The sequence below is a fragment of the Mus caroli genome, chromosome 16, assembly GCF_900094665.2.
Source record: "Mus caroli chromosome 16, CAROLI_EIJ_v1.1, whole genome shotgun sequence".
Classification (NCBI taxonomy): Eukaryota; Metazoa; Chordata; class Mammalia; order Rodentia; family Muridae; genus Mus; species Mus caroli.
Genome location: NC_034585.1, coordinates 18,478,661 through 18,505,906, shown reverse-complemented (window position 1 = coordinate 18,505,906; position 27,246 = coordinate 18,478,661). Strand labels below are relative to the sequence as shown.

At 48.3% G+C, this 27,246-nt stretch overlaps 1 long non-coding RNA gene across 1 annotated transcript in view; it reads left to right on the top strand.

Moving 5' to 3' along the window:
- LOC110312099 overlaps positions 1–26,345 on the top strand; it is a 48,566-nt gene extending 22,221 nt beyond the window's left edge. Inside the window, exons 4-5 of the long non-coding RNA XR_002380022.1 lie at positions 19,452–19,638; positions 24,641–26,345. This is a non-coding gene — a long non-coding RNA (uncharacterized LOC110312099). The remainder of the gene's footprint in view (positions 1–19,451; positions 19,639–24,640) is intronic.
- Positions 26,346–27,246: the final 901 nt, after the last annotated feature.

The following is a 27,246-nucleotide window of genomic DNA, read 5'->3' as shown; positions in this document are numbered from 1 at the left end:
TCAGCCTGCTCTCTTATAGAACCCAAGACTACCAGCCCAGGGATGGTCCCACCCACAAGGGGCCTTTCTCCCTTGATCACTAATTGAGAAAATGCTTTACAGTTGGATCTCATGGAGGCATTTCCTCAACTGAAGCTCCTTTCTCTGTGCTAACTCCAGCTGTGTCAAGTTGACACAAAACTAGCCAGTACATCAACTAAAGAGAGATCTTTGTATCCAGTGCGCCTCACATGGAGCCTGACATACCTTAGACATTCAGCAAATGTCCTCACATGGAGCCTGACACACAGTAGGCACTCAGCGAATGTCCACTGTCTGGAGTATAGAATCCAGACACAGATGCTTCCAACCAGAGAAGCACTCTCTTCTTGAACCTTCACCACTTTGACACTTTGCCTCCTTTCAAAGGCCTGATAGTAGTGGCACAGGTGTATGAAGAACACTGGCTGTGAAGCACTAGGTTCAAGGTTTCTGTCTGTTTGGGTTTTGTTTTAATTGCTTATGGAGCTGGAGAGGTGGTTCAGCCTTTAAGGGTACTGACGGTTCATGGCTCCCAACTGTATGTAACTCCAGTTCAGGAGATCTTATGTCCCCTTGGTCACCAGACATGAACATGGTGTACAGACATACATGCAAGCAAAACATTTATACTCCTAAACTAAAAACAAATAAATCTTTTAAATGCTCTAATTGTATCTCTACAGTGGTGCAGTCTGTGCTTTTGTGACACTCATCAGCTGTCCTGGTTTCCCAACACCGGACAGAATCTACACACGCAGGCATCTGGACTTTTAAGGAGTTGGTTGGTCGATTTCTATCATTTTTGAGACAGGGTCTCAAGCCCAGGCTGGCCTGGAGCTCTGCTTCAGTAGTCATCAGGACAATTGTGTGCCACAGCTCAAATTCCAGCTCTGCCTTTTAGCCATGCGACTTTGGGAGAGTCACTTTAGTGGATGGCTTTCAGCCTTTTCTTTTGTCATAAGGAATGGAGATGCTAACTTAGGCCCTTGTGAGGATGGATTGAGAGAGTAAACAGAGCAAGGGCAGGCAGGTGCTGGACACATGGCAGGTGTCCACAGCTTGTTTAGTGTGCAAATGACAGAATAGGAGCTGGCTGGGGGAGGGTTGCAATTAGGGGAGGCAGGGGGCAGGCAGGGGCTGTGTGCCTGGCTGCTGCGGGGCCCTCCTGGTCATAGTAACTGCTGTCAGCAAATGTTTCCCAGACAGGAATCCCCTTCAGGGCTCCCTTCCCCACCCTACTGCATTTGTTGACTCAAAACCTTCCCACTGCCAATTTAGCCTGCAGTAAGGAAGGGGGTGGGGGTGGGGAGAGAAGAGAGGTGTGGGAGGGGGTGGAACACCACAGAAAGGGGTCTTTGTCTGAGTGTTGTGTGGCATTTCAGACTCAGGAGTGTGTGTGTGTGTGTGTATGTTTTAATCTCCTAAACAGTTGAGTGGGCCAGGCATGAAGTAAGGGGCACCTAAGCCACGCAGCAGGGCCTTCTAATGGGCTCTCTGTGTTGGGAGATAGGGCAATGAGCTGGGATGGCAAGCTTAGCTTTTAGATCTATATTCTATAGGACCTCTGTCCTAGAGGGCAGGGCCACCAGTGCTCCTCTCTCTGCTGAGGCTAGGGTTTCCTATTAGGGAGCTCTTCTGCAGCCAATAGCCACTGGGCTTTGAAAGTCTCCCTCTGTGTGTTCTCCCTTCAGGTCCCTGTCCCAGGCCTCCTGGTGGCTACTGTGGCTACCCTTGGGGCAACCGTGGATCCTGCAGGGTTAAGCTTGTGAGGGGGGCATCCATTTTACTCATTTAAGGCTGAAGTTCTGAAGCACATCTGTATTGATAAAGCAATGATCTTTCTACTTCTCCCAGATTTCTCAAGTCACATCTGGGAGAGTTCTTGTTTTTCTAAAAGAATACTCAGTTATATAGGTACCCCCAACAGTTCATGTAGGCCTCCCCCCACTCCTCGACAGTGTCATGTAGGTGCCCCCAATAGTTTCAGTTTCACATGGGCCAGGCTGCCCTAGAACCCTTACATAGATGAAAATGACAGTGAACTCCTGATTTTCTGGCCTCTACCTCTTGAGTACTGGGATTATAGGTGCCTACCTTGCCTGGCAAGCACTCATTTTTCTTAAAGGTACTTATGTAGAACTCTCTTTCAACATAATTTGACACTATCAGAACAGATAGGGGAATACCACAGACATGAAGAAACACATCAACAGCAGACCTTGTAGCCTCCTTCCTACGAATGGAGCCTAGTGCCAGGCACAATAATGCCTGCTCACCATTTGACTTTGTCGGGCTTTTCTGAGGTAGGGTCTCAAGATGAATGGCCTGGAGCTGCCCATCCTTCTGCCTCCACTGTGGATGTCCTAGGAGCACAGGCACGTGCCACCATACCTGGTGTATGCAATGTTGGGGGTCAAAATCAGGGCCTTGTGAGTGTGAGGTAAATACCCTCCCAGCTGTCAGTATGTAGGGTCCTATAAGGGCAAGGGCTCAAGGGAGATTGAGAGTATGCCAATATAAGAACAAAGAGGAAATTAAAAGCAGCCCACACGAAGGCTGAGTCTGTGGAGGTTTCCCGGGTACTAGGGAACTCCTGTCTAGGTTCTGAATTTACTCAGGTGAAGAAGGAGCCAGTGCATTCCAGGGTGAGAGGCATAGAGGTTTTCAGGGTGAGGCAGTGGGGGAGTCCGGGTGTGTCACCTTCTGGGTGATACTTGGAGCACATCTTCAGAGCAAAGTGAACTGGGGAAGGTGGGGGCAGGGAAGACACAGGGGTTGTCTGAAGCTGGAAGAGAAAGATTCCAAGCAAGCTGAGTTAGAACACCAGGGGCTTCCTGAGGTAGAGCCCCCTCCCTCCCCTTCTAGCAGCTGGAGAAGGGAGAAAGCCCTGAGAACCAGGTTGCAGAAGAGGCCTGGGCATTAGTGGTTTCTGAGGCAAAAACAAGCCCATCTCATCCAAGCATGGCTTCTGCTGCAAAACAAGAGAAGAGCAGAAAACTGGCATAGGACAGAGTCTGGTGGGCTTTCCTGAGACCCAGCTTCTGGGGAGGTTAAGGAAGGAAGATGTCAAGTTCAAGGACTGCCTGCGCTATAGAATGAGTTCCAGGCTAGCCTGAATGCAGTCAAATCCTGTGTCAGAATAAAAGGTGTCAGGAGGACTGGGGACATAGGTCAGTGGTAGATCATTCATGGAACCCTTAGGTCAATTCCTAGTACCTGACCCAAGGAGGAAGAAGGAATGGAGAGGGGTGGGGAGGGGAGGGAGAAAGAACACACCCACACTGGATAGGCACAGGCACCAAATGCTTCAGACCAGAAAGTATTTCCATTGCAAATTCTCCCCCCCACACCCCCCCAAGCAGCTGTTCCCTGAGCACTAGAGGCAGAGCAGGAGGGGGCAGGGAATAAATCCCATTTTCTGCTCCTGCAAAGTGGCTGCAGCCTCCTCCCGCCCCTCCTGCTGGACTGCGCACCACAGAGGAGGGATCAGCTGGCCTCTGGCTCCGGGAGGGTGCTAGGTGGGCAGAGACAGAGTTGGAGAGGGGAAGTGTTCAGTGACAGGGCTAAGAATAACAGCTTCCATCAGGCCTCACACCCTCTCCCACTTGCCATAGCTCAAGTTGTTGGTGGATGCAGGAGACAGACAGATACAGGGTGTCTGCAAGACCAAAGCTGGTTTGGCGGCAGGAGCGGGGGCAGTCTGAAGTGGTACAGAAGTGGCTGAGGGAGGATGGAGTTGGACTGGTCCTCTTATGACAGAGCAGACTGTGAGTTTGTATGCACATACATGCCTTCGGTGTGTCAGAGACTGGGGGAGAAAAGCACACTGTGTTGTGCAGGAGGTCGGGGCCGTGGCCCAACATTCAGTCAATCAGGACATGTGTGACAACAGGGGCCAGGGTGGCAGGGGCAGACTTGATGAGAGTGTTACTCTGGTGAGGACATGGTAGCTGAGGCAGGTTCTGAAGGACAACCAAGAAAGGACGATGAATGTGAAAATGAGTGTCTGCGTGTTGCACACAAGGCTTTACCTTCCATGTGTGTGCTAATGTGTCTGAATGTGTCTGTGTCTGCTTGTGACCTCCTAAGTATTCACTTTTTTATTGTTATTATACTTTATTTATTATTTTGTATGTGTGTGGAGTTGAACTCAAGTCATCATGCTTAGCATCAAACGTCTTTACCTGCCAAGCCACCTCACTGTCCTGTCTCTGAGTAGTTGTGAATGGCTCTATGCATCTGGGGTGGGGTTGGGGGAGGTGTAACAGAAGTGTCGTCTATAAACAGGTAGAAATATGCATGTGCATCTCTGTAAGTATGTGCACTGTGTGCCTGTGTGCCTGTGTGACCGTGTGTAACCTTGTGATCGTGTGTGAGAGATACAAGTATGAGATCAGGCCAGGAGACTATGGTAAGCTCAGCAGTCTTACCTGTCTCTAGCTCTAGCAAACAGGGCAAAGACTAGCAAGTTGCTATTTTCATTTGTTTCTTTGTTTTGTGATACTTTGTCTCAAATGTAGTCTGGGCTCAAATTGCAGTAATCCTCCTGCCTCAGCCTCCCAGGTGCTGGGATTACAACCATGTGCCACCAAGAGTAGCTCTGAAGAATTCATCGTTGATTCTCAGTACTGAGGATAAGACAGAACCTCTCCCATGCTGGGACTCCACTACTGAGCTATGCACCTCCAGCTTTTTTTTCCTTCAAGTTTTTATTCTGATACTGTATCAGTAAACTGCCTAGCTTCTGAGTGTCAGAGTCATTAGGCTGCTTTGGTTTTGCAGTCCTCCCATCTCAGCCTCAGAGTATCAGGTTGATGGAGTAAGCTGTGGGGGCCCACCAGGTTGCTCCGATAGCTGTCTCCACATTCCCAAGCAGAACAAAGGAAGTCTCCGGAGGAGGCTGCTAGAGTGTGCCTCACCGGTCACCTCCCCTCCAGGAGATTGCTGGCTATTCAGCCATGCCTTAGTTTCCTGAAAATGTGTGATGGGGCAAAGGGACACCCTCTTATTACAGTTATCACTGATGCCACAGAAGGCCCTTAGAATACACTTTGATCTTTTTGTCAAGCTGGCGCTTTAGGAGGGTGTAGCAACCTTGCCCTATCACAGCAGTTATAGGAGAGGATGTTTTTCTCCTGGAATTTCCCCAGTCTGCACCCCCAGCCTTGACATCAGCGGCTAGCAGAGTCCACAGGGCCCTGGTACCCATCTATCTACAGCATCACCTACAGGAGTTCTTTAATGCAGGACTTTATGAGGCCAACTAAATGGTTCATTGAGAATGACTAAACTCAACCTTGGAAGGAAAATTATAAACATTTTACTACTTAGCGAAAGCCAAGCATGATTGCATATGGAAACTATGGACACCGCTCAGAGGGATTTTAATATTAATTTCCAGTTTCCTCTTCACTAAGGAACTGATGAAAACCCAGGCGCTCTGTGCTGTTCAGGCTAGAATCAACATTGTGCACACTGGTCCAAACTGCTGCTCCTCCCCCAGCCCTCAACCCAGTGCTGTTCTTCCATTAGCCCTTTCCTTTGACCCTGGCCTGCCTGCTGGGGATGCCCACGTCAGCCCAACCTTTGCTACGTCGACTAAGGACATCTGTGACACTGGGGGCGCTCTGTAAATGCTGCCCAGCCACCTGCTGTCACCAGGCCTCCCTGGTACAGAGCAAGCTAAAAATCACAAGGAGGCCGCAGGAGGATGCTGTTATGCCCACCCTTTCTCCAGGATGGGGCAGGGAGAGTGAGCGTTCACCTCAGCATGGTCACCACCTCTCCAGGTGATTGTTGGCTATGAAACCATCCTCAGTTTCCTGAAAACGTGTGTCTGGGGCAAGGCATACTATCTAATTACTGTTATCCCGATGTCACAGGAGGTCCTTAGAAGAGACTTTGATTATTCCAGCAAATTGAGTGTTTTGTCTGTTCTCTTCAGTGCAGCATGAAGAACACAAGAGTGTGTGTTTCCAGTTTGCCCTTGTGTGCCTCATGTTTCATCCTGATCTGCACAGGAAGCTGGCAACAGACAGCCATGTTGAGCAGGAACATGACAATCCTTTCTATCCTCTGTGACCAGAGGACTTTGTGTGCAACAGTGTCAGGGTGCCATTACTTAACACTATGGGAAACAAGAAACCGTAAATGGGACCTGACTCTGAGGAAGAGCCCAGAGCAGGATTTACAGACCAGTGTGGCACACCTTTGTGCAAGGTACTTAAACCACTTCTGAGCTCCAGTTCGTCATTTCAGAAGTGTGTTTTTGGATGGCTTTGATGCCACTGATGTGGACATATACTGTGCACATAGACATGCTATGAGAATTAAGCTCAATGTACATAGCTCCAAGCAGGCGGTCAGGAGTGGGACCATTTCTCCTCCAAGAGGGTCTGAGCTCCTGGTATGCCTCCAGCTACTGCAAAGCTGTTTAAGATGCAGACCTTCTAGTCATCATAGTCCTCTGCTTCAACTTCAGTAAGCCAAGGCAGTGTGAAGGAGACTAGACTGTCTGCCTGCTTCTCTGTTCCTCTTGCCCACCAGTGCACAGAGACCCCAGGCCACTGTCTCAGTTAAGAGTCCAGTTGGATGTGGCCTGTACCCAAGAGCAACCTGGACGCTGCTTTGGTTTTAATTATAGGTGGCCTGGCACTGAGTAGCTGTGGCCTGTTCACCTGAACTGCCAGCTCAAGGCACAGATGCCAATTGCATGCTTAAGGACATGCAGATTTCCCAAGAACAACAAGGATAATTTGTTTTCTCCATGGCTTGTTAAGGGGGAACTTGGTGGCTTGTATAATAGACCCATGCCCTTTCACCTCTCCCTGCCCTTGCTTGCTGGTTCTCTCAGCTTTGCTGATTGGAGGGGGGGAAATTAAGGTACTAACTCATTCCCCATAACCAACACACTGGAAGAGGTAGGAGAGAGAAAGGGGCTTGGCTAAAAGCTAGACAAGACTGGTGATGGCTAGCCAATGTTCCCCAAGTCTTATGGGGTACTGGAGCCAGTGCACACAATGAGCAGGAGGTAGGGACTTCTCTGCACATGTGCCTAGTGACTGTCATTGCAGTGTCTGTCATTGCTTAAGTCATTGCCAGAAAGAATCATTCTTGGACTCTTAGCAGCTGGAACCCAGCAGGACATAGTAGTAATGAGAAAGGCCACACTCATAGGACTGGGTGTTGGGGCTGGGAACAACCACCTGTGGCAGCCCTAGAGGTGGCCTTGAACACTGTGGGGTAGGCAAGTTGAAAAAAGAGCTGTCCTGTCTCCTGGGTCTGAGTGTCACTGTGGTAAAGTCACCATGGAGATTGCTCAGAGCCCAGCTGCCAAAGGACAGCATCTATAGCTCCATCAGAAGTCAGTCCCAAGGCTACTGGAATGGCTGTGGGAGGAGAGCAGTCTCTCCGAACTGAGGAGATGCTTAGGGGGCAAGGCGCCTCCGTGCAAGCATGAGGAGCTATTCAATTCTCAGTATCCGCATCAAAGTTTGGGTGCAGGGCACACCTATAATCCAGCCCCAGGGAAGCAGAGACAGGAGGAGCCTCTGGTTTGTTGGCCAGCCTAGCTGTGAATGGGAAAGCTCCAGGTTTAGTGAGAGGCCCTGTTTGGTTTGGTTTGGTATGGTTTGGGGTGTTTTGTTTTGTTTTAAGGTGGTAAGGTCTGGAAGGATGGCTCAGTGGTTAAGAGCACTTACAGTTCTTCCAGAGGACCTGGGCTTGGATCTCAGCAGCCACATGATAGATAATAACTGTCCGTAATGCTGGTTCCAGGAATTCCAACTTCCTCTTCTAGTCTTTGTGGGCACTGCATACACTGTTGCACATACATGCATACAGGCTAAACAGCCATATGCATAAAATAAAATAAGTAAACCTAAAGAGAAGGTGATACCCAACACACATACACATAAACACACACACACACATACACTCATACACGAATATGCACATAAACACACACATATGCACACTCATACACAAAGACACACACATAAACATACATATACATAAACACACACATACGCACATCATACACAAACACATACACATAAACACACATACACATAAACACACACACACACTCATACACAAACACATACACATAAACACACATACACATAAACACACACACTCATACACAAACACATACACATAAACACACATACACTCATACACAAATATGCACATAAACACACACATATGCACACTCATACACAAAGACACACACATAAACATACATATGCATAAACACACACTCATGCACAAACACATACACACACTCATACACACATATCCTCATACACAAACACATACATACGCACACTCATACACACACACATACACACACACATAAACACACACATACACACACTCGTACACAAACACATACACATAAACACACACTCATGCACAAACACATACACATAAACACACACTCATGCACAAACACATACACACACATACTCATACATACACTCATACACAAAGACACACATAAACACACACATACACACACATAAACACACACATACACACTCATACATAAACACACTCATACACAAACACACACACATCAACACACACACTCAAGTTGCCTTCATTCTGACAAGTAATGGGAAGGACTACAAGCACACATCGGCACACCTGCCTCTTCATGGTGTTGTTTGTTTTTATTTTTTTATTTTTTTGGTTTTTTCGAGACAGGGTTTCTCTGTGTAGCCCTGGCTGTCCTGGAACTCACTTTGTCTACCAGGCTGGCCTCAAACTTAGAAATCTGCCTGCCTCTGCCTCCTGAGTGCTGGGATTAAAGGCGTGTGCCACCATGGCTGGCTTTTGTTTTTATTTTTAAATATATTTTGTGTTGACATATTTTTGTATGTCTGTATTTTATATAGTGTATTTTTATGTATTTAATGTATTTTTATTTTGTGTATGTGTGCATGTGACACACGCACAAGTGTGGGGGTCAGAAGACAACTTGTGGAAGTCAGCCCTACCACGTGGGCTCTGGGGTTGAACACAGGTCTCCAGGCTAGGTGGCCAGTGCCTTACCTGCTGAGCCACCTCAAGTGCTGTCTTTATGGTTTTATGTGCTAATGCTGCTCATTGGTGGCTTCTTATGTGCAGGGAAGCATCGGGGCCTGGCAGCTTCTGATAGGCCCATTGATAGGTCCAAGTGATAGGGAAGAGAATGGATGCTCAGCATGACGAGCCACCTTGGTGGAGAACACACTGGAAGATTTTTGCAGCTAGGACCCCTTGTCTTCCCCTGGTGGGCTGCTCCCCTAGTGGAACTCCAGGAACCAAGGTGGAAGTAGGATGCATCCAAGGTCAGAGCTTTTCTGGAAAGGCTGATGAATAATGGGGGCTGGCAGTCGGGAGACAGGAGGCATATGTTCCCCCAAAGCAAGTGTGAGAGATGAACAAATCCCAACCTTGTTCTGGGATGGCGGCACCCCTACCCCCCTCGGCACCCTGAGCGCTGTTGCTATGCTGCACCAAGAAGGACTCTTGCCCTCATGCCTGCACTGTAGGCTGCATATAAAGCAGTAGGGAATGCAGGAACAATATAAATTATGTTAGGAAATGTCCTGTGCTGTTCATGTTGTCGTGATAGACTCTGAGACCAAATGGGCTCAGGCATGTTTATTTCAGGTATCCTCCAAGATGCCCTGTGTTGGGACAGACTGGCCCTGGTCCTGCAGCAGGAAGGAAGGAGAACAGAGAACAATCTGAGGGCATTAAAACCATTCTACCCTTGAGAACTGCGACAGAGGTTACTGTTTAACCCCGGGCATAGAAGTGTCCGTGTGTTGGGAAGGAGGAGCCATCAGCCTCATCTGTGCACAGGTCTCCCTGTCCAAGCTCTGAAACTGAGCTCCTTCAGTAAGGTGCCCATCACTCCTGGTGAATGTCAGAACTGCTCAGTCTGATGTTCTGTTGTTTTTCTGGGACTTGCTATTTATTCTTCTACTTTTTTTTTTTTTTTTTACTGTATATGTTTGGGTGTTTTCTCAGAATTTATGCTTGTGCACCAGTGTATACATGACTGTCTGGTACCCCGGGGAAGTCAGAAGAAAGTATCAGATCCCCCCGGAACTGGAGTTACAGAAGGTTGTAAAGTGCCATGTGGGTGCTGGGATTTGAACTTGGGCCCTCTGGAACAACAGCCAGTGCTCTTAGCCACTGAGCCACTTCTCCAGTTCTTTTCTTTACGTATTCATGACACATGCTTAATAAACTCAGCCATTTGAAATCCATGAGTATTGTAGATCATTCTCTAGGCAGCTTTGGGGTGGGTGGTTCCTTGGGAGATCAGGTTTAGGGACGGGGATAAAAGTCCTGGGCACTCACTAGTATTTCCGGGCTTGCTTTCACACAACATCTCCATTCCTGAAAAGTTACCATGTTGGGAGCTTTCCTCCCAGCTCCTCAGGTCCCCTGGTGGAGTACCTCAGCTCCCTTCCGCTCTGTACTTCAGCCCTGTCACCAAAGACAACGTCAATCAACATGGAAAGAAACCTCTCTCCCATCAATCCCTCAGGCCAGGATGGTCTGTGTGTGATTTACATTTTTGTTCTTTCAATTCAGTGATTCATTAAACCTCCATAGATTTTCTTTTTATTCCTTGATAAGGATTTTTAAAGACTTTTTTCTGCCAAAGAAAGAAGCATTAGGGGAATTAGAGCCTCGTTTTGGCCAGGGTAAGTGCTCTTAATACCAGCCAGGACTCACAGGGGAAGCTTGGGTCCAGCGCCTGCCCGTACAGTACTGCAAACTCGCTGACCTGCTTCTAGTTGCCTCTGGGGATCATGTGCCATGGGGGTGATGGCCTCTGGGGATCTTCATGGCTACTGTGGAGCTTGGGTACAGTGTTGCCACCAGCCCACGGCCAGAAACCAGCCTCCTCCTGTCTCTGGTGTGGACTGTGGCAAACGCCAGGCCCTGTGCACACCAAACTGCCTACTGGAGACAACTCTGCTGTCATGTCTGTGCAGAGTGACCAGCTTCAGGTCCCCACAGAAGCGGCCATGCTGCTCTAGGACCACCCAAGAGAAAGGTTTACATGTGGTTCCTCACAGTGAAAGGGAACCTAGGCTCCTCATATCCTCTGAGTCTGCAGTCAGAAGACAATAAAATAAGCAAGCATGTACTTGTTATAGTATTCTTGACCCTAAGCTTGGCCCTGGTCAATGCTGACTGACCCTAGGGAAACTGCTCTCAGACAGAAGTCAGTTAACTATGTCGGACAACAGGTAAGGGAAAGAGTCTGCAATGAATCTGGCACTTTGGACCCAAGATTCTCTTATTTCAAAGTGGAGTCTGTCTGTAATCCCAGCACTCAGGAGGCTGAAGACCAGCTTGGGTTATACAGTGTGGTCTATCTTGAAACTACCAAGGGCTGATTAAATGGCTCAATGGTAGTGTACTTGTCTAGAATGCACAAGGTTCTGGGTTCAATCCCCAGCACTACGACAAAGAGATAGGCAGTGACCTGAGTCTCCTGAACACAAAGGCCTGGCCTGGCTTGGCTTAGGGACAGGAGTGTTCCTGAGACCATGAGACTTCTGTTAGAGGATCAGGAAGAGACCCCCACTGTGTTGGGCAGGTAGTGGGCAGATGGACTGCAATGATCCAGTTCCATTAGACAGTATTGAACTCTCAACTAACAAGACAGGAATCAGTCCTAACAGGGTTTTGTGTAATAAGGGTTTATTTCTCCCACATAGCATAACAGAGGCAGGCAGTTGGTGGGGTTGATTCAACTACTCAGCTGATGCTCTCAGAGGTATAGATGCTCCTTCCTTCCCACCACCCTCGGGTGCTGATTCTTTGTCCTCGTGTTTGTGTAACTTTATAGTCTTAACATGACCATGGCCGCTCTAGCACTACATTTGAATTTAGGGCAGGAATAAGAAAAGAGAGATAATACCAAATGATATTTTCTTCTCATTGAGAAAAATACAAAAACAAAAAAAGGAAAAAAACAAAAAAAACAAAAGCAAACCCTGGGCCATTGAGATGGCTGAGCGGGTAAAAGCACTTGCCACACAGGTCCGAGGTCCCCCCCCCCCCGGTCCCACAGTGGAAAGAGAAAACCAACCCCCAAAAGTTGTCTTCTGACCTCTACACTTGTGACATAGTTTTGTGTCCCTAAAAAAAAATAGCAATAACAACAACAATAATAAATGTAAAGCCTTTAATGTTCCAATTGAAGATCTATAAACTGAAGGAAGGAAAAAGGAAAGAAGGAAACAAAACAGAGGAGAGGGAAGGAAGAGAAAAAATGAGAAGGAAGAGGAAAGGAAGGAGAAAAAGGAGATGGGGAGGGAAGAGGAGGGATCCCCCCAGATCCCAGAATGGAGTTGAATGTCACTTGCAGCCACAGAATCTGGGAAGGTCATCTACCTTCTGCAGCAAGGCAATAACAACCAAGGACCCGAAGAATAGTTTCTTAGTTTGCCAAACAATAGCATTTCCCACCTCTTTCTGCATCTGGCTACCAGGGCACCCAAAGAATACATGGCACAAGTCTGTCCTGGCTGATGTGCCTTTTTACATGTTGCCTCCTGGACTCTGACACGGTCCCATTCTCTCGGTGTGTCCTGCACCTACAGTTTTACAGTGACTTGGCAACCTGTTTCAAGGACCATAAAAGTGTTAATAAATTTTGACCCAGTATTTCCACTTCTGAGAACGTATCTGTTCCAAGAAAATAAGCCAAATGGAAAACAAATGAGAAAACAAAACCACTTCACACTCAAGGATGTTCTCTGCAGTGTGTGGTTAGAAACAATGTAAGCATCTAATGGCAGAAATGGACTGCACATGTCAGCATTATAAACGCCACCTGGGGATGCCAAAGGGATCTATGGCATAATGTTAACTAAAAAAAAACAAACAAACAGGGTGGCTGGAGAGATGGCTCCACAGTTAAGAGCACTGGCCGCTCTTCTAGACGACCCAGGTTCAATTCTCAGCACCCACATGGCAGCGCACAACCTTCTATAACTCCAGTTCTAGGGGTTCTGGCACCCTCACACAGACATACACGCAGGCAAAACACCAATGAACATAAAAATAAATAAATCTTTTAAAAGGAAAGAAAGAAGTAACTGAAACCCCACCCACCTCTACTCACTGCCCAATCACAGGCTTTTGTTGACTAATTAACTTGGGGGACAAAGTTACATAGCATCATTTAGTATATGTGAGAATCTTCTTATCAGGGAGCAGCCAGACCTTAGGGGCCACTATTTACCATCTGAATATATATCAGTACCAGACAAACCCCATACACTCTCTCAGAGCAGGGGTTTTGTTGTTGTTATTGTTGTTGTTGTTTTGTTTTGTTTGAAACAGGGTTTCTCTATGTAGCTCCTAGTTGTCCTGGAACTTGCTCTGTAGACCAGGCTGGCCTTAAACTCCCAGAGATCTGCCTGCCTCTGCATGTACTACCTCCCTCCATCTGGCTGGGCTGTGATTATTTCTGAACCATGATAGATAACAGGCTTCAAAACCCTAGACCAAGAGCTTCATGACGGGAGAGTTGAAGGGTTGGAGATGTGGCTCACCAGAGCTGGGCCTGGGATATGAACAACAGGTCCAAGACAGTGGCAGTGCACAGGGGTTGGGAACATGGGAATGGACTTGGAGTCACACAGCAGGCTGTTCTAGATGTCTGAACTGTATTCCTCATAGGTAACATATATATACAGGCTCACTGTACTAAACAGTGGAGTAGCCCAGATAACGCCTCTCGAATTCCCACACAGTCCCAATCCCCTTCCCTGGGACTATCAGGTTTCCAGCAGAATTAGAATTCAGCCCCGAGAGACCAAGACCGCAGGGAAGGCAGTCTTCCAGAGTCTGAGATGGTGTGGCAAGAATGAGCCCCGCTACTACCTAGTGGACAGTGAGAACGAGCAGAGAGCTACACATTTTTCAACAACTGTGGGCTTGCCTAGGCTTCCATTATCTCCAGACTGGAGTGAGGCTGGAGGCTGGGGGATGAGAATTCAGGAACTGAGATCATGTCTTCTGTTCTTTTCAGTGTTCTGAAGCCAAGCTTCATATCCGACCCTTTGCCCCCATAGCTAAAGCCCAAGTGTCACCCCATATCCTGACCTCACATCACCCCATTTCACGGATATGCCTGTGGACATTTGTGGGCACATAGATGTGAGACTTCCAGGTTGACCCAGCCACAGGGTATTCTATCTTGCTCCCATTGAGGACAGGAATGGTCTCACAGCATGTCTGCTGTCACCCCATACTGAGAAGAAAAAGTAAAAGATCCCAGTATGTGCCTGATATTTTACAGGCAGCTTGTAAGCTTAATTATGGTTTCTTTTCTTTCTTGAAATTAAAATATAATTACATCATTTCCCACTTTACTTTCCTGCCTCCAACCCCTCCTATGTACCCCTCCTTGCTTTCTCTTAGATTCATAAAATAAATATCATATATGATTATGACATATATGATTATGATATATGTTATATAATTGATATATGATTAATAATATATAGTATATAGCACATCATGTACATAAACATATAATGCATAGCATGTTTTGTATATATATTTCTGCCCCCTCCTCGATGATGCTCCTTGAGTTGTTTTAGATGTATCACTTGGGGCTGGGCACACCAGAGTCACCTGTGCTCTGCATTTTGATTGGTTGTGGTTTTCTGTAACAGTATCTATCCAACAAGGCCTTGACACAAGCTGTGTAGAACCTGGCTGAGAGGAGAGCCTGGGGCTCCTGGGGGAGCCTGTGGGTTGTTTTTCTTGATTTAGGTTTTAAAAGTCAGGCATGGGCTGAGGATGTAACTTGGAGGTAGAACTGTACCTAGCTTGTGTGAGACCCTGCATTCAACCTCCAGCACTTTTTATTCCACACAGAGCTGACATTTTGTATGGATTTGCTTGAGTGCCTATAAACCCAGCACTAGGGAGGCTGAGGTAAAGAATCATACATTTGGGGCAAAGAGCAAGACTCTGTTTTAACCTACAATAAACAAACAAACAAATGATAAATAAAAGCCAAAGACATTAGATCAGAGCCACTAAAGAGCCAGAACCCAGAACAGGATTAGATTTGCAAGACACTGACTGAGTTACTGTGTAGAAAAGAAAGCAGAGGGAACTGGAAGAAGAAGAGAAGGCTCGATGGTGTAGCCTCTGTCTCAGCTCCTTTCTTAGAATGCTTGGCCAAGCTGGTAAATCCTGGTGTCCATAGGTGTCCTCACGGGAGTCCTGTATCTCCTGGCAATGGTCCTGTCATAAAGCTCCTGCAGGTCTGGCTTCTAGAAGAGATGGTCTTGGCGACAATAGCTCCATTTTCCTATACTGCCCGTAGGAGATGAAAGACGTACATTTTCACAGCCGTCTGCCTGCACAGCCTGCCTCCAGCACACTCTACCTCTTGACATCTTTAAGGCTAACAGAGGTCATGTGTTAGGGCATGAAGACTGCTGCCTGGGAAGACCTGGCTGCGGGCTCTTGTTTCTGTGTGACCTTCTTTTTACCATACAGGGTCTCGTGTGCCTCAGGCTGACCTGGAACTTCCTCAAGCTCTTGATAGTCTGCCCTCTACCTCTCAAGTCCCAGTGTTCTGTGGAATCTTGATCAAGGATTTTAATAATCTAGCTTCTAACTTTTCTATAAACTTTTTATTGTTTTCTTTTTAAAAAGTGTATGTGTATGTGTGTGACCCTGCCTGCTTATATGTACCACATGTGTGTGGGCAGGGGACAGAAAAAGGCATAGGATTCCCTAGAACTGGAGTCATTGATGATTGTGAGTCACTGTGTGGGTGCTGGAAGCTGATCCTGGGTCCTCTGCGAGAGCAGCAAGTGCCCCCACCTGCTGAGCATCTCTCCAGCCCCTCTACACAATTTGTCTTTAGAAGCTCCTTTTTCTGGTTGCCGAAAAGTTAATTTAAGATCTGAAACCAGTTCCTTCTAGTCCCAGTGGATGGGAAAGCAGAAAGAGTAGGCACAGGGAGATCCTAGGCAGAGCCAAGAGTAATCTGCCCTGTTGTCTTTGCTAAAGGAAGGTCAAGAAGGCTGAGAAACGAAGAGGGCAATGATTCCAGAAACCACATGGGAATGGTGTGGCTTGGTGGCTGGAGGTCCTGACCATTGTGAATATTCAGTGGCGTGTCCCATTCAGTACACAGGTTCAGGGCGCTGAGGAATTGGCTCAGTTGGCAAAGGGTTTGCCGTATGAGCATGAGAACCTGAGTTTGAACCCCAGAACCCAGTTAAGAAGGTGGACACAGCACAGTACACTTCTAATCCATGCACTGAGGTGGAGAAGCAGGTGTGTCCCTGGGGCTCCTTGGTCAGCCAGCCTGGCCCATCAGTGTTCCAAGGTCAATGAGACACTCCATCTAAAAACCAAGTCCTGAGAAACAGCACATAAGGCAGCCACAGTCATTAGCCTCCACACAGATACACGCGCACCTACACCCACGCACAGACACGCCCCCCTCTATAATTACATCACAGTATAAAAAGTTTACTCTCAGTAGGTGTGGTTGTGCTTTGCCTTTAATCCCAGAACTCCAGAGGCAGAGGTAGGCAGATCTCTGTAAATTCTGGGCCATCCTGGTCTACAGAATGTGACCCTGTGTTCAAAACAGAAACAGACATGGGTGTTGGTCTTCAAGGGAAGCAGATTAACACCTTGGTCCAGGGTAGAGCCGGCACTCTCCCAGAATGGGAAATTCAAATCCGGTGAGTCTGCCTCTTAACTGACTCTCTCATTGGTGTGGTTAAAATGCCTGACATAACTTGAAGCAGGAAGGGTTTCCTCGGCTCACAACTCCAAAGGGTCAGTCTTCTGGTGGGCAGTGTTTGGCTGAGCGGCTCACAGCTTGGTGGGCCCAGAAGCAGAGAAAAGACACTCAACTGGCTCTCTCCCTTACCCCCTTTACTGTATGGGGGGGAGGGGCAGCGCAAGGTATGGTACTGGCTGTAATCAGAATGGGTCTTTCACACTCAGCTAATCCACTCTGCAAACACCTTCATGTACACACCCAGAGGCATGCCACATCTAGATGATTCCAACCCAGTCAAGTGGGCAAGGAAGATTATCATAGTGTCTTAAACAGTACAGTCAACCGCCTCAGCTAAGGGGAAGTTGAGAGGAACCTGCTTAGATTTCTCATTTATTACTAGTTCTGGATAGGGGATTATACTTTTATTTGACCTCCGCCTCACCATCACAAACGACTGCTAACAATCCAAACCACACCCTCAGATAACAGCGTTCCAAACTCGAGGAACTAGGAAGGGTGAGAGGAAGCAAAGGGGAAGCCTTCACAGATGTCCCCTTTCTAGGTTTCCCCGTGCCCAGGTCCAGAACTTGACCATGTTCCCAACAATCACCAGCAGAGGTATCTCCAAGCTCCAATAAGGTCAGGCTCTATTAGAAAAGAGAACAGCTCTTGGGTAGACTAAAAGTGTGACTTCCACAGGAAGAAATTCTGGAAACACAATGGATAGTTATAGTTCTGTCCCTCTGAGCATAGCTAAAGAGTTACAGAAGACAAGCTATATAGCAGACGATGAGATTAAAAAAAAATGACATATGGAAGTGTCGGCCTTAGAAGGAGTACAGTCAACAGAGGGTGTGGCCGGTGGCCAGAGAGACAAACTGACAGACATTTTGGCAGTCTCTCAGATCCACTGTCAGGTGACTAGAAGTTAGCCAGCCAAAGAGTCTTAGAGATGGGAGTGTCCGACCACAGCACTTATCCACAAGCTCACTTGTTCATTCCAGTGAACAAGCAGTTCGGTATGCACGAGGGTTAAGGCTGATGGGTGGGCAGTATCTGAGAGGAGGCCAGATCACACAGGGGACCAGAATTTAGATAACGGAAGAGCTAGGAAAGGTTTTCACAGGAGCATGGCTTCAATAAAGATTTAAATGATTACAGCGACAACACGAAGGAATCTCAGGATCTTTCTGATGAGAGAAAGAATGTAAAGTCTGAGATTCCATTGGTGAAGGGCTCTGGAGAAGAGGTGGGAGAGCCCAGTCAAGGTGGCCCACAGGGAGGGGCTGACTGTAGAGCGTGGATCTGTAAATCTCCTAAGAAAGGAGATTTCCTGACTCTTCTTAAGAGTGGTAGTTATGCAGGCCTGACACACTTATTAGCATTCATCAAGGCATACTCTTAGAATATATGCACTTACTGAACATAAATTATACCTTGATTTTTAAAAAGCGTAGTGGTGGGTAGATGGTGGGAGACTCTGAAGAGGGGCTCATGATGAAAGCTGCAGGCAGAATCCTAGAGGAGCTTGCAGTCTGAGGGAGCACTTCAGAGGATGGCCCTGGCTGCAGCCCTGGTTCTGCACCTGCCACCGTCAGCACAGTCCCAGAGAGGAAAACTGGCTTGGCGGCGGAAACTTCGAGTTCCTGGTGAAGTATTTTTTTGGGCTTTGAAATACGTGGCTCTTGCAAAGGGAGCAAACAGTGATGAGGTGGAGAGGTGGGGCTGAAGGAGCCAAGGCCAGAGCACCTAGGAGAAGCAACTCCTTAGAGATGGTCAAAAAAAAAAAAAAAAAAAAATAAATGTATATTGAAATTTTTAAAGATCAAAGCGGAGATAAAAAAAAAAAAAAAAAAAAAAAAAGGCTCTTCCCAGAGGCCAGAGAGGAACGTTCAGACAGGAGCATGGCAGGCTGACGGGTGTGGCTGTCGAGGATGGGACAATAGGGACAATAAGGCAGAATGAGGTGTTATATGAAATTTTCTAACTATGTCCCATAGGCTGTGTGGCCCAGAAAGACATGGGGTGGCTGCATTTAAACTCTCAGGCCTCCTGTCTCTCGGATCAGTGTGCTTCCCACAGCCCCCAAGACCCTGAAGAACATGGGAATCTACAGTCTGTCATCTCATTGCAGAGGTGGCAGAGACACAAGATGGCTAGCTGGACTAGCTAAATTGGCAAAATACCCTTCCTGCTCCAGAAAGTAGAGTGGACAGCATTTGAGGAAGACACCTGCCACCAACCTCTGGCTTCTATGTACACACTCCTATACATGTGACATGTGCTTGCATACATGCAAACATGCATACACAAACACATACACACCATATATGTACCCCCCCACACACACACAGGTGTATGCATACAAAATAAAAATAAATTACACACATTTGGGAAAAGAGGTAAAAATATCAGCAAGGTAAACTGGTAGGACTGTGCATGGTTTAAAAAACTATTTTAACATTTTTGATACTCTATGGTTTTTAGTTTTTCTAGACATAATAAAGTTAGTACATTGTAGGCCAGACAGGACTACATAGTTAGACCCCAGCCAGAGGTATATAGGAAAAAAGAAAAAAAGAAAGGGATTAATACTGAGAACAAAGGATGTTGTTGTAAGGTCTTTAACCTTCAGGAGGTGGAGCTTTGATGAAGGAGGTGGAGCCTCGATGGAGGTGGAGCCTCAGTGAAGGAGGTGGAGCCTCAGTGAAGGTGGTGGAGCCTCAATGAAGGAGGTGGAGCCTCGATGAAGGAGGTGGAGACTCAGTAGAGGAGGTGGAGCTTCAATAAAGGAGGTGGGGCCTCCATGATGGGCCTTTGAGGTATTGTAGCCTGGCCCTACTTCCTGTCTACTGTCTGCTTCTTATATCACTCGCAATGTGACCAGCTTCCTCATGTTCCTTCCATCTTGCCTTCCCTGCCACGGTGGACTGTACCTTCCAATTGCAAGCCAAAATAAACTTTTCTTCCTTTAAATTATTTCAAATTATATTTTTATGTTTATTTATTTTATTTTGTGCGCATGCACATTTTGCTTTCATGTTGTCTATGCACCACATCTGTCTGGTGCCCACACTGTCTGTGCACCACATCTGTGCCTGGTGCCCACTCTGTCTGTGCACCACGAACATGCCTGGTGCCCACATTGGCTATGTACCACATCTGTATCTCATGCCCAAACAAGTCAGAAGAGATCATAGGATCCCCTGGAACTAGAGTTGTGAGGTGCATGTGGTTGCTGAGAACCAAACCTGGATCCCCTGCAGGAGCAGCCAGTGCTCTTAACCACAGAGACATCTCTCAGTCCTCTCTACTGTTGTTCTTATCAGGTCAGAGCAAAACAAAAATGAGCACAGAGTCTAGGAAGGACCTGGGGAAGAAGACAAAGTGGGTGGCCAGGAAGACTTTCTAGAGTGTTTCTCTCACTGGTACAGCCATGAAAAAAAAGGGAGGGGAAGGGTCTAGGTCCTAAGTCACCTCTTAGGGTTGACCAATCTGAATGGAGAAAGCCTTCCTTGGGGAGGCAAGTGCGGAGGTGACAGCACATGACATGGGGACCTGGAGAAGTACGGCACTCTGGGCAGCAGGTCAGATGCAGTTGCTAAGCCAGGACCTAGTGGGGAGGTGGTGACCAAGTTGGGTACCCACAGTAAGAGTGCTGACTAGTGGGAAGGAGTACTGGGTAAAGCTGTCCCCTACAAGGAAGGAAGAAAAGCAAGAATCCAAACACTATGCAGGCCACAGACACTGGGGCGCTGAAGCCTTGTGCACACCGAGAACCAAGAGGAAGTACACAGCAGGAGACTCTTGGGGACCAGGGCAATTCCTCACTGAGGCGACCCAGCTAGGAGAAGAGACAACTTTCCTGAAGGAGGCTGCCGGTTCTTTCTGAGTCCTGCAGAAGGCTTTCCAGAGAACGAAATGATGGCGGGATATGCCTAAGGAAGTGGGAGGTTACAAAGGAGGGCTCCACACAAAGAAACAGCAAAGTGGTGGAGACAGAACCAGAAGAGTCTCTCAGAAAAAGGAATGAGATGGGACCTGGACAGGCAGGGAAAGAATAAGAAAGACATTTTTCTGACTGTAATGGATCAAGAAAGAGGACAGGTGATGAGCGATCATGTTGAGCGAGGGAGAGAGCAACGACACTACAATGCACGAGCTTTTCGTTTTTTCTTCACCTAAAAAAAGTCAGCTGTGATCTGAAAACTGAGAGGCACCACGTGGAGTCATGAGAGGGCAGGACGCCAGGAGGACATGGAAAGAACTCGTATGTGCACATCCACAGGCCTCCATGACTTACACGCTTAGGTACTTAAGGAATTGGCTCTTCTTGCAGTTAAATCACTAGCTCCCACTTGGAGGGGGATTTATGGAGGACTGGTGAGGAGCCTGGAGACAGAGAGGCTCAGGCAGCCTGTCCCCGCCTCTTTTTAACCCCAGGAGACAGCAGATGCCTCTGGAAGTACTGAGCCTATCAACTGAGCAGCTATAATAGAAAACTACTGGGACATGTCGTCAAAAAAAATCAATCTACAAACACTAGGTCATAAGGAATTAGGCAATAACCAGCACGGCTTTCCAAAGAACACATTCTATCAGAGTAATCCAATTTCCTTCCAGGACAGAATGATGGGCCTGGTAAATCAGGAGCGGCAGGAGACACATAATCTTCCTTAACTTAAAGAGCAAGGCGTTTAATTTCATCTTCCATGGGAAGTCTCAAGGGAACAACAGGGCAATAGGATCTAGAGTTGGCCCTTCTGGGGTTGGGCAAATGAACTGACACTAAAGGACCAACTCAAATAGCAACTGATAAATGTTCTAGGAAGAGCGAGTCCGTGAATTAAAATGGGCAGAGGCAAGGGTGGGTCAAGGAGGCGAGAGGGGTGGAGGGCTGGAGATGAGCTGGGTGGTGAGGGCGTGAGGTGAAAGGTTCTGATGATGGAGGTGCTGACGCTGACAGTGGTGGAGCTGGGGTGCTGACTGGGGTGTAAATGGGGATGATGGAGATGATGGGGATGATGGGGGTGTGGGGGTGATGGGTATTCTATTGAGTCTGGAGAGATCCCCACAGCAGAGATGCTGGAGGTGGTGATGGCAAAGCCAGAAGCAGTGTAGAAGTGGAAATATGACACCATCGTGGTTGTGGTAATCATGGGAGCAGCCACTGAACCTGGTGACTTAGTCTGATTCCTGTTGCTATTACAAAATACCACAAAGTGAATAATAAATATAAAGATTAGAGACTACTTAGAGACTGAGAAGCCCAAGAACAGAGTGCCTACAGCCAAGGAAAAAAGGTTCCAGAGCCAATGGAAGGGAGACTGTTGGCACAGTGCCTGTGACTGGAACCTACTGTACCTGCCGGCTGAAAGACACTGATGCTCAACCCTGCCCCAAATCAGAAAGCTGTGCAAGTTGGGGTCGGGGAAGGACTTTTGCGAGGTCTCACTTTTATTCTTCTTCTTAGCCTCCACTCTGCCTTCTATTATTGAAGCCCAAGGACTAGGAACTTGGATAGTGAACTAAAGCTCTCTCCCACCTTGGTTTCTGCAAAGTTATGTCTTTGCAGAAAAATATAGAAATACAAGTAAAAGGATACCCAGGCTTGGGGACCTGATACCTCCAAGTCCAGGAGGCTAGAGAGATGTGAGTTGCTAGAGTCCACAGATAGCTCCATGGAATGTATGTTGGAGGTTGGAAGACAAGAGGCCAGCTTGGGCTGGACTCAAGAAAACATTCTTTGTTTGTTTTTTGAGAAAGGGTTTCACTGTGTAGCCCTGGCTGCCCTGGAAGTCAATCTGTAGACCAGGCTGGCCTCGAACTCAGAGAGATCAGTCTGCCTCTGCCCCTCCAGAATGCTTGGATTAAAGGTGTGCACAGTGACTGTCCCGTTTGGGAAATATTGTTGATGCTGGGAACTTGGATCAAGGTGGTAAACTCTTGAGAAGGTCTTTAACCATACAGACAACATGATGGTCCCCTATTTCTGAAAGAGCAGGCCCAGATGAAGTGTGAGACTCCAAGTGTTAGGTACACTGCTCTAAGCATGCCTCCCATCTTGGCTTTCTAGCCAAGTTCATTCCTGCCCCTCTCTCATGTTTGCCTGTTGGGCCAGAATCCTTTCACTAAATGCCCAGCTCATGTACAAAGCCCAGAGAGTATTCCCAAGACACACAAGGTCCCAGAAGCCTTCACTTCCTCTGCCTCAGAACTGTTTCTGCCAGAGGCCACTCTGTTAAGCACTTCGCTTCCCAGGAAGGACTTCCTTAGTGGTTGTTCCCACCTCTCCCAGCAGCATAGGCCCAGAAGAAAGACACAAAGTGGGAAGGAGGGAGTGAATTTCACCCCTGAAAAACTTGAGGCCTGCACTGACCTGGGATCTGATCTCTAGGCCCCCAGCACATTGATCACCCTGACACCAAGGTCTAGAAAGGTCCCTCAGAACAGAGCTCACATCTACCTAACGTCTCCCAAGCCTTCATAATAAAAGACCTTTCAGAGACTCAGAGTGGAGCAATACCCAACCTTAGAGACTGAAATTCTAGTCTAAGAAAAAGTTTGACTGAAACCTGGGTAGTGGGGCATGCCTACAATCCCAGCACTAAGGGAAATGGAGGTAAGGTCAAGAGTTCAAGACCAGTCTGGACTATGCGGCACCCTGGAGAGGAGTGGGGTCGGGGAGAGAATAGTTAATAGTTAACTGCAAAGAGTTTTGTCTTTATAACTGCCAAAATATTTAATACTGTTGATATTTCAACCCAAATTCAAAACATATTCTGAGACCTTAGGAACATGGAAAGCGGTCTAGTAGAGAAACATGGTCTGAATTGACAAATCAATTCACAAGAAGAGTAAACGCACTGGAATTTGGATCCCCAGAAGCCACGTGGCAGCCAGGTGGGCAAAGTGGCCCTCCCGTAATCCCAGTGCACAAGAGGCAGATAGACAAAGGCTCTGCAAAGCAAGCTAGCTAGTCAGATTAGCCAACACTGGGAGCCTCAAGGTCAGCGAAAAACCCTACCTCAATATAGACGGACTGCAAGTGAGGACACCTGATGTCCACCTTCAGACTTCACAAACGTGATCACACACATTCCCACACATATTTGCTTGCCCACATATGCACACATACACACCACACACATATATACTCAGGAAAAAAAAATCAAAACCGTAATGCCTGGGAGGAATTTGTGAGTCAATGTATGGAAAGGCACAAACCCGTCTTGGTGAAGGTAACCCTTTTCCATCTCCTTAGAAGGGCTTTCACTTTGCTCTCCAAGTCCTGTAGCCCAGCTTTGTCTGTATCGCTGCCCAGTAGCCCTTCAGTCCCTATCCTCTCTCAGGAGAATTGTTCCCAAAATCTACAATCTACTTCCCACTTTGAGCAATACTGAACTGAAATGAGGGCAGCCACGAAGCAGCCCAATTTTCTCTCTCTCTCTCTCTCTCTCTCTCTCTCTCTCTCTCTCTCTCTCTCTCTCTCTCTCCCCCCCCCCTCCTTCTCCCTTACTCCTCAACCCTAACTGGCCTTTACTGTTCCTTCCTGCTCCCAGGCTCCTTCTTCGGAACCTGATGGACACCATCGGTTATCTACTTGTCTTTGACATCTTCAATCCATACCCCACCCCACCCCACCTTCGCCACGACTAAGTTCAGGTGGGTCCCAGCATAACGCACGCACACGCACAGGCTCACGCGCACGTGCTTCTTGACTCTGCTCCCGTACCGTTTCCCATGAGCTTTTATCTCCAAGCCACCTCCTTCTAACAAACTGCCATCAACCTATGGACCTCCTCACCCCAACTCTGTCAACAGTGACGAAGGGAATATGATCCTGGCTCCCCTGGCTGGATCCTCTGGGTTCTCCAGGACTTCACTCTTCCTACTTCCGGACCCCACCTATTCTCCAGAACACCGAAGGTCAGAAGGTCTATCTTTTTGCAGGCAGAGACTGCCCGAGCTCGTTAAGAAACCTGACCCACACTCACTCCTCAGAGAAGGAAACCAAAGCTCCACGACGTCCCCAAGTAACTTCCCCAAGGCCACCCAGCAAATGAGCCATAGAATTGCCTTTTATCGTGGAATCAAGAGCTTCCGGAAGTTTCCGGCTCTCCGGAACTTCTTCCTTCTGGTCAGGGTCCTTCTACTCGTAGCCCAGCCAGGTGCATATTAACATAAAACATCCCTAGGTGGGACTCTTTCCGCCCTGGCGGCTCCCACGCCCGCGCCTACTGCCGGGCTCTGGCCTCTGCCTGGGCACAGGCTCCTTGCCCGCTTAGGGTTCGAGCACCTGCCGGGAGGCGCGGGAAGCGCTCGCCCGGGTACGGCGCACCCTCCCGGGCTGGGCCCGCTGCCCGGCGCTCGCAGCGCTCCTAAGTATGGGACGGCTTGATTGACCTTGGCAAGAGGCAGCCAAGCTCCCAGAGGCTTGCCCTCCCCACCCCCTCTCGGCGCTGGCGCCAGAGCTCTGGTTTCTTCCGCCACTACCTCTCGCGTGCGCCCAGACAGGACTTTGGGGAGGGGTCTTGGGAGGAGCCAAATCCGACCCCCCATTGCGTCCTGGCTGGCCCGTGATGAGCTAGTGTGAGCGTCTTCCTGCAAATTAAGTCGTCTCGGCACTCTCCATCCGGAGGGCCACTGGGGCAGCTGCCGATGTCTCGGCGGACCCGCTGTTTCCTGAACCAATTCAAGCCAGCTCAGGGTCAAGAGGGGGTGACAATTGTGCTCCCCACTAATTTGAATCTAGCTAGCTTCCAAAGGTTTCCAAGAAACCCCTCTCTTCTGCCCCATCAGCACAAACAGCCAGAGAACGGATCCAGTTCAGTGGTGGCATTTCTTCAGAGACTTCGGTGGTCCTTAGACAACGCCGTCTCTCTGTTTTCCCACGTGTGAATCTGGGCAACGGTATTGTCTTGTTTGTTTGGCTGGCTGGTTTTCCTGAAGATCCACTAAGCATCCTCAAAGCACACCGCGGGGCCTTCGTATCCTCATCCATAGGGCTTGGAGAACTCTGGGACAGTTCCCACCGCTTAACAACGTTGCCTGTGTCTGTCGTTTTCTGTGAAAAGAACTTGAAGCCCTCGCCCTTTGATAGAAGGGAGATGAGAGAATGTAATATGTTTTAAAGACTGAGATGAAGAATTTTGGAATATAATTGTATTCTGGGGAAGGGGTGGGGGAATCCTAAACACCAAGATTTTCTCAGGAAACAAAACTCAAATGAAAGACCGGTTCCCAATGACTGCTGTTTTACAAGCAATGTGGTTTGTTGTTGCTTAATTACGATCAGACCCATTTTATAGAGGGAACTGAGGCCTGTAAACTAACAGATTACAGACTTCTAGAAACAATGGCGTTAGTGACAAAATCCACTCATTGGCATCCTACGTTCTGTGCTTTCCTTCCGTCCTCTGAGCTGCCGTCGGGTGTGCCTATTTTGTGCGCGTTGCCCTTTCTGTGTTTTCTCTTGTGCTTTATCGCTTTCTCCTTGGTACTGGTGATTAAAAAGTAAAAAAGAACCAAAAAGTGTACGGCCTGCGTTAACTGTGCTGAAGGAAACGGAATGGGTGGTGTTTAAACTGTCCCTGGGTTCAAAATAGGCAGGTTGTGGTGGGGGAGAAGGGGCCTGGGGGGGGGGGGGGCAGGCAGGGAAAGTGAGATTCCAGCAGCTGGAGCCAATGAGTGTCTTCATAAGCCCTCAGATCCCCTCTGGCTGTAACCAAGAGAGGCTCAACACAAGCCCTTAAAACCCGGAACTGGGACAAATGTCACTCTCCCAAACATTGCACACTTGAGACCCTAGTCAGCTTCCAAAGTGTCCAGCTAGGGGCTTTGGGCAGGATGCTTGGCCCACAGGTGGCCCAGCACTAGGGTTGTACCCTAGGGCACGTAGATGTCCGGCAGACAGGGCACCTCCACGGAAGACAGACAGGCATTCAGAGGGTAAGGCTGGGAGACAAAGGTGGGGAGGAAGCACTAAAATGACATGGAACCCGGGGGAGAGGCGGACAAGGGAACCATTCAGAGGGCCAGAGAGCAAAGGGAGGCCTCTAGGGAGAGAGGAGAGACAGACAGCAGGGAGAAAAGAGACAGGCAGGCAGGCAGGGGCAGGGGAGGAGGAGAGAGAAGCCAAGGGGAAGAGTGTGGAGGAGTAGCGAACTCAGGTCGAAACTCAGACCCGCGAGCCAGGAAAAGAGAGCAGCAGAAAGGAAGAAGGGTGCGGGGGAGGGGAGTGCAGCCGAGGGGAGAGCGCAGGGAGGCGGGGGCCGTGAAGGATCTGGAGGGGAAGGGAGAGGGAGAGACGCCCAGGAGAGCTGAGGGGCCTGGCGGTGGGACTGCGTGCTAAGCCTTTCTCGTTTTTTGGGGGGGTGGGCGGCGGATCTCCGCCGAGATAACCCAGCCAAGCCCCCTGCTCCCCGTCC